Source organism: Myotis yumanensis, unplaced genomic scaffold, assembly GCF_028538775.1.
Source record: "Myotis yumanensis isolate MYYU_CA2020_CCGP unplaced genomic scaffold, mMyoYum1.0.hap1 SCAF_19, whole genome shotgun sequence".
NCBI lineage: Eukaryota > Metazoa > Chordata > Mammalia > Chiroptera > Vespertilionidae > Myotis > Myotis yumanensis.
In genome coordinates, this window is record NW_027223770.1 from 182,514 (window position 1) to 189,627 (window position 7,114).

At 54.1% G+C, this 7,114-nt stretch overlaps 1 pseudogene; it reads left to right on the forward strand.

The window, feature by feature from the left end:
- Positions 1 to 1,400: 1,400 nt before the first annotated feature.
- Positions 1,401 to 2,306, forward strand: LOC138998071 (THO complex subunit 4 pseudogene; annotated as a pseudogene).
- Positions 2,307 to 7,114: the final 4,808 nt, after the last annotated feature.

Below are 7,114 nucleotides of genomic sequence, written 5' to 3' on the forward strand. Positions count from 1 at the left end.
TTGGATTTGGGGGCCTGGAATGACACCTTCCACGTCATGCCAGATGAAAAAAAAAAAAAAAAAACACTCCTTAAAAAAATAAAAATAAAAAAAACCTCCATGAAAAACTCTTGATCAGGCCTTTCAACTTTCTCAGGCTTCAGCAAGCCCAGATGGCCAGGCCCGGACTTGGTCTGTGGGTGGGGGCCTGACCATCCATCCATCCAGAGAGTGAGCAGGGTGGGGGTGAGGGGTGGGGAGGGCCCACAAGATTGCCTGAGCCAGATATAGTCTTTGGCTGTGGATTACAGAGATTGGGTTGACTGGGGCCTTGGCCTGCGCCAAAGATCCCGTCCAGCCCTCTGCTGATCGAGAAGCGTCAATGCAAGCCCCCCTCCTGCAACCTCCTGTGGGGAAAGCACAGACAGGTGACTAGACTTCCCCATTTCTGGCTAGACCCGAGGTGGGAAGGACATGCAAGGGGCGTTGTCATTGAGAAGGCAGGGGCTGAAGGGTGTTCATGGATGGCGAAGGACCGTTCAAAGCAAGGAGTGTCCGTGCGTGACTGCGGATATACACGCACAGACGCACATACTTGCGCGCACACACAAACTCCCACACCCACACCCACACACCTATCCCTCCCGCCTCTAACCCTCCCGCCCCCTGCGTCCCTCTGCCCACCCCCCCACACACACACACAGGAGCACAAGATATCTGCCGAGTGAGGCACGCCTAGGAGATTTTCCGTGGCTTTGTTTCCAATGGCCAGTCCTGGGCCCACCAGAGCCTGTCTAAGTATGTATTGTCCCCACTTCCACCGAGAAAAAACGGCGATGCTGTCCCACAAGGCGTGGAAACGGAACCCTGCAGGCCTCCTTGGGCACCTGCCCTGTCTCCCAAGTCCTCTCCCAAGCCCCGTGAATCTCTTGGGCGGGCCAGTGGCGCCCTCTCCTGGTTCTGGAGCGCCAATGCAAGCCTCCTCCCCTCAACTTGAGGCCCAACCAGTGACTTTGGTCCTGGGGGCGGCTGATTGGTCAAGCAGGCAGCTGATTTGGCTCCTCCCACCAGCTCTGGGGCTATAAAAGAACACAGGGCCTTCTTTGCAGAGCTTCTCAGCCCTAGGCTTGTCGTGGTCATGATAGTCATCCTCATTCTCCAAGGGAGCTTTCAGGAGAGAGGTCTCGCCAAGATCCGGTCCCGGGACACAGAAGCCGCTAGAGCACCTGCCTAGAGCCTGGCTGGGCTGCTGATCCACTGAACACTGTCTCGGTGTCATTTCTTCTTCACCGACTATTCCACACCCTTGGTAACTCCTGGGCCTGGACCTCAACATCTGGGACAGCCCTGGCACCACGCAGGAAGTGAAGGACCGGCGTGCCTCCGCACGGGCTCGATCCGAGGCTGATTCGGGGCCCGCCATGGCCGACAAAATCCACATGTCACTGGACGATATAATTAGGCTGGACCGGAGCCAGCGCGACGGCCAAGGCGGGGACCGCGGCTGTGGCGGGGGCGGGGGCGGGGGCAGGGACCGAGGCTGAGACCGAGGCCGGGCCGGCTCCCAGGGAGGCCATGGCCACGGCCACGGCCATGGCGGGGGCAGGTACCACTGCCGGGACCCAGGCAGGGCCAGCTCCCAGGGAGGCCTCGGTGGCGGAGCGCAGGCCGCTGCCCCTGAGAGCTGGGGCGGCGGATCGTTCCAGAACAGGGCGGCCCTCGGCCTAGGCAGGAACCGCCCGGCGCCCTACAGAAGGCCGAGACAGCTTCCCCACGAGTGGCAACACGACCGCTTCCGCAGGGCCTTCGGCACGGATACCGGCCTGACCATCTGGGGGAAGCTGCTGTTGTCCAACCTGGACTTCGGAGTGTCCGATGCGGACATCCAGCAGCTGTTTGCAGAGTTCGGGCCTCTGAAGCAGGCCGTTGCCCATTACGACCTTTCTGGCCGCAGCCTGGGAACAGCCCACGTGCACTTTGAGCGCAAGGCAGATGCCCTGGAAGCCAGGAAACAGTACAACTGCATCCCTTTGAATGGCAGTCCCCTCCACATCCAGATCCTCACCTCGCAGATGGACACGCAGCCCAGGCCGGTACCGAGTGTCAACAGAGCCTGGGTGACTACGAACCGAGGATCTGGAGGCTTCGGCGGCGGCGGCGGCACTCAGGACCGCGCCCACGGAGGCAAGCGGTGTCCAGGCAGGCACACGGGCTGCGATTCAGAGCGAAACATATCGGCGGAGGAGTTGGACGACCAGCTGGACGCTTACAACTCGATGATGGTCCCAAGCAATCGGACGCCAAACAGGACGCTTACAGCGCAATGAGGGGCACCCAGCAGTTGGACGCCCAAAAGGGCGCTTACAACTCGATGAGGGACACCAAAAGGATGGACGCCCACCTGGGCGCTTACCATGCCATGAGGGACACCAAAAAGTTGGACTCCCAGAAGGAGGCTTACAGCTCCATGAGGGACACCGAGGAGTTGGACTCCCAGCTGGATGCTGACAGCGCGATGAAGGACACCGAGGACTTGGACAGCCAGAAGGACGCCGAGGAGATGGACGCCCTGCTGGACGATGACGATGTGATGATGGACACCAGCTAAAGCACCAGCAAGTCACTGTGCTCGAGGATGGCCAGGGACCTGGGACCAATGATGGAGTTGTTTCTTCTGTTTGGAAATAGGATTTAAAACTCCTAGAAAGAATTTTCGTTAACTTTTATTTTATTCAATAACTCTGAAAAAGACCTGTTTTGTACCGAGTCATTTTCGGGATTCATTTTACCAGTTGCTGTTTTCACCTTGGCCATAATCACCCGAAAAGGTGTGGGAAAAACAAACATACAAACAAACAAACAAACAAACAAAATAACTCGTTCCCTCCGATAAAACAACAACAAAATACCCTCCTCAGAAAAATAGGTTGATCCCGCCTTTACAATTTCTGAGGCTTTGGCAAGCCCAGGTGGCCAGGCCTGAACTTGGTCTCTGAGTGGGGGCCGGACCATCCATCCACAGATTGAGCGGGGTCGGGGGAGGGTTGGGGGTGGGGCGTTGGGGGGTGGGCGTGGGCGGGGTGTCGATCAGATGGACAGGCCAGGACATAATATTTGGCTGTGGATTACAGAATTTGGGTGGACTGGGGCAGGGGCCGACGAGCCCGCCCCACCCTCTGCTGGTCCAGAAGTGTCAATGCAAGCCCCCCTCTTGCAACCTCCTGTGGGGAAAGCACAGACAGGTGACTGGACTTCCCCATTTCTGGCTAGACCCGAGGTGGGAAGGACATGCAGGTGGCGTTATCATTGAGAAGGCAGGGCCTGAAGGGTGTTCATGGATGGCGGCGGACCGTCCAAAGCAAGGAGTGTCCGTGTGTGACTGCGGATGTACATGCACAGACGCACACGCTCGCACGCGCACACACAAACTCCCACACCCACACCCACACACCTATTCCTTCCTCCTCCAAACCCCTCCCGCCCCCCGCGTCCCCCTGCCACACACACACACACACACACACACACACACACGGGAGCACAAGGTCCCGCTAACAAGATATCTGCCGAGTGAGGCAGGCCTAGGAGATTTTCCGTGGCTTTGTTTCCTTTTGGCCCAGCCTGGGCCCACCAGAGCCTGTCTATGTATGTATTGTCCCTTCTTCCACGGAGAAACAACACCTATGCCATCCTGCAAGACGGGGAGACCGAGCCCTGCAGGCCTCCTTGGGCACCTGCCCTGTCTCCCAAGTCCTCTCCCAAGCCCCGTGAATCGCTTGGGCGGGCCAGTGGCGCCCTCTCCTGGTTCTGGAGCGCCAATGCAAGCCTCCTCCCCTCAACTTGAGGCCCAACCAGTGACTTTGGTCCTGGGGGTGGCTGATTGGTCAAGCAGGCAGCTGATTTGGCTCCTCCCACCAGCTCTGGGGCTATAAAAGAACACAGGGCCTTCTTTGCAGAGCTTCTCAGCCCTAGGCTTGTCGTGGTGGTGGTCGTCGTCCTCGTTCTTCAAGGGTGCTTTCAGGAGAGAGGTCTTGCCAAGACCCGGTCCCGGGACATAGAAGCCACTAGAGCACCTGCCTAGAGCCTGGCTGGGCTGCTGATCCACTGAACGCTGTCTCGGTGTCATTTCTTCTTCACCGACTCGTCCACACCCTTGGTAACCCCTGGGCCTGGACCCCAACATCTGGGACAGCCCCAGCGCCGCACGGGAATTGAAGGACCAGCCTGCCTCCGTACGGGCTCGATCCGAGGCTGATTCAGGGCCCGCCTGGCTGACAAAATCCACATGTCACTGGACGACATCATTAGGCTGGACCGGAGCGAGCGAGACGGCCAAGGTGGCGGCCGAGGCCGCGGCGGGGGCAGAGGTGGGGGCAGGGACCAAGGCTGGGACCTAGGCCGCTCCCTGCCCCAGTCAACCAGACTTCTGCCAGGGGTGGCCCTGGCTTTCCTTGGTCCCACGTTCTTGCTGCTCTTGCTGCTCCCGGATCACCTGCTTGTCAATCTCCTGGACAACACGGGAGAGCTCTTTGAACTTGCGGAAGATCTCGCCATCTGGCAGGTGGGTGCGGCACATGAGGTGGATCTCTACCTTAGAGTTCATGCACTGTCCCGTGATGTGGGTGACCGTGGCATACTTCCAGCTCTTTGGGCTCCAGTCACTTGGCAGCCGCCATTTTTTTAAAATATATTTCATTGATTTTTTAACAGAGTGGAATGGAGAGGGATAGAGATTTAGAAACCTCAAAGATAGAGAAACCTCAATCAGCTGCCTCCCGCACACCTCCTACTGGGGATGTGCCCACAACCAAGGTATATGCCCTTGACCGGAATCGAACCTGGGACCCTTTAGTCCGCAGGCCGATGCTCTGTCCACTGAGCCAAACCAGTTAGGGCGGTAGCCGCCATTTTGAAACGGCAAATGTCAATCCCTCTCTTTTATCCTCTCCCCGCCACCCCAAATCCGGCATGTTTACTTCCCCGTTTGGATAGCACAAAATGCAAGTCCAAAACATTGTACAAGTATACTTTTTACTACACAAAGTGGATTAATACCTTTGCGTTGTTTTTGGGATGCGTGTGTGTGTGCGCGCGCATGCCCGGTGGCGCCTGCGCGTCTGTGTGTGTAAATCCGCAGTCACACATAGACACTTCTTGATCTGAATGGTCCTTCAGCATCCATGACCATCCTTCAGTCCCTGCCTTGTCGCAGACAGCGTCCCCTGCTTGTCCTTCCCCCCTCTTGTCCAGCCAGATCTGGGGAAGTCCAGTCACCTGGCTCTGCCCTCCCCAGAGGAGGCTGCAGGAGGGGGGCTTGCATTGGCGCCTCTCGACCAGCAGAGGGCAGCGCGGGCTCTCCGGCCCCGCCTGGGCTGGGCCATCTGGTGGACTTCCAACCACCTGCCTCCCCGACTCCCTCCTAGCTTTACCCCCACTCCCTCTCAGGATGGATGTTCAGGCCCTGGCTCAGAGACCAAGTCCGCGATTGACCACATGGGCTTGCAGAAGCCTCCGCCCCTTGAAAGGCTGGATCAATGTCCTTTCTGAGGATCTTTTCCTGTGGGGTTTTTCTGTTTGTTTGTTTTTATTGGTTTATTATTATTATTATTATTATTATTATTATTTTGGTTTTTTGGGGGGATTTCTTCTTCTTAGGAGGGTTTTTTGTTTTGGTACACTTTTTTGTTTTTGTGGGTTTTTTTGTTTGCTTGTTTTTTCTTCTACTTTTATATATGGGATGATGTGAAAGGAGCCAGAATGTTGCATTGTTCACCCAATTTGTTGGCAAACATCTCTATTTTTGCCCTGTCACAGGTTTGTCTCGGCGAGCATCAGGGCCTTCATTTCCCTTTGGTACAGCATCATGATCTTCGTCATCTTCACCCTCACCCGTTTTTCTGTCTTCAGAAGGAGGTGGTGATTCCTTTGCTTGCTTTTGTACCATGTGTTCAAGATATTCTGGCAAACTTTTGAACTGTTGTTTGTTTGGCTGGAAGAAGTGAGGGCTTCTCCGTGCTAACAGGCTCAGGGCTCTGATGTTTTCATGGCCATGATGACGATGGCTATGATGACAATGAGTATGCCGACACAATGGCTAGGATATTACAAATGCGATGACTTTACAATGTATATGATATTACAAAGGTCACGACGTTTCAATGGCTATGACATTAATGTGGCTATGAGGTTTCAATGGCTATGACGTCACAATGCCTATGACATAACAATGGCTATGACGTCACAATGGCTCTTACAGGACAGTGGAAATGACTATACTATCTCTATGACATTGTGGTGCCTATCACGTTACGATGGCTGTGACATTATAGTGGCTATGCCATCACAATGTCTACGACATCATGATGGTTATGAAGTCAACGGCAATGACATAACAATGTCTATGAAACTACAGTGACTTTGACCTTACTATATATGATGTTATAGTCGCTGTGATGTCACAATGGCTATGCCATCACAATGGCTATGACATCACAATGGCTATGACATCACAGTTTCTATGACATCATAGTGGCTATGACGTTCCAATGGCTATGACATCAAAATGGCTATGACGTTAAATTTGCAATGACTTAAATATGTCTGTGTCATTACGGTGCCTGTGACGTTACAATGGCTGTGACATGATCGTGGCTATGACGGTGCAATTCCTGTGGCATTGTAGTAGCTATGACTTTTCAATGGCTATGAAATTAAAGTGGATACGACGTCACAATGGCTACATCATCACTAAGGCTATGACTTGATAATGGCCATGACATCACAACTGCTACGAAGTCACACTTGATATGACATCACATTTATGTGATGTCACCACAGCGATCATGTTAAAATGGCTATGTCACAATTGCTACAATGTCACAATTCCTATGGCGTTGCAATGGCTGTGATATTATCATGACTATGATGTTATAAAAGCTATGACATTATAGTGGATAGGACGTCCCAGTGGCTACGAATTTACAATGGCTCTGATGTTATGATGGCTACGACGTGATGACGGCAATATTGAAAATGGCTACGCCGACACAATGGCTATCATATTACAAATATTATTACTTTCCAATGTCTATGACCTTGCAAATGCTACGCCGTCTCAGTGGCTGTGACGTTATAGTGG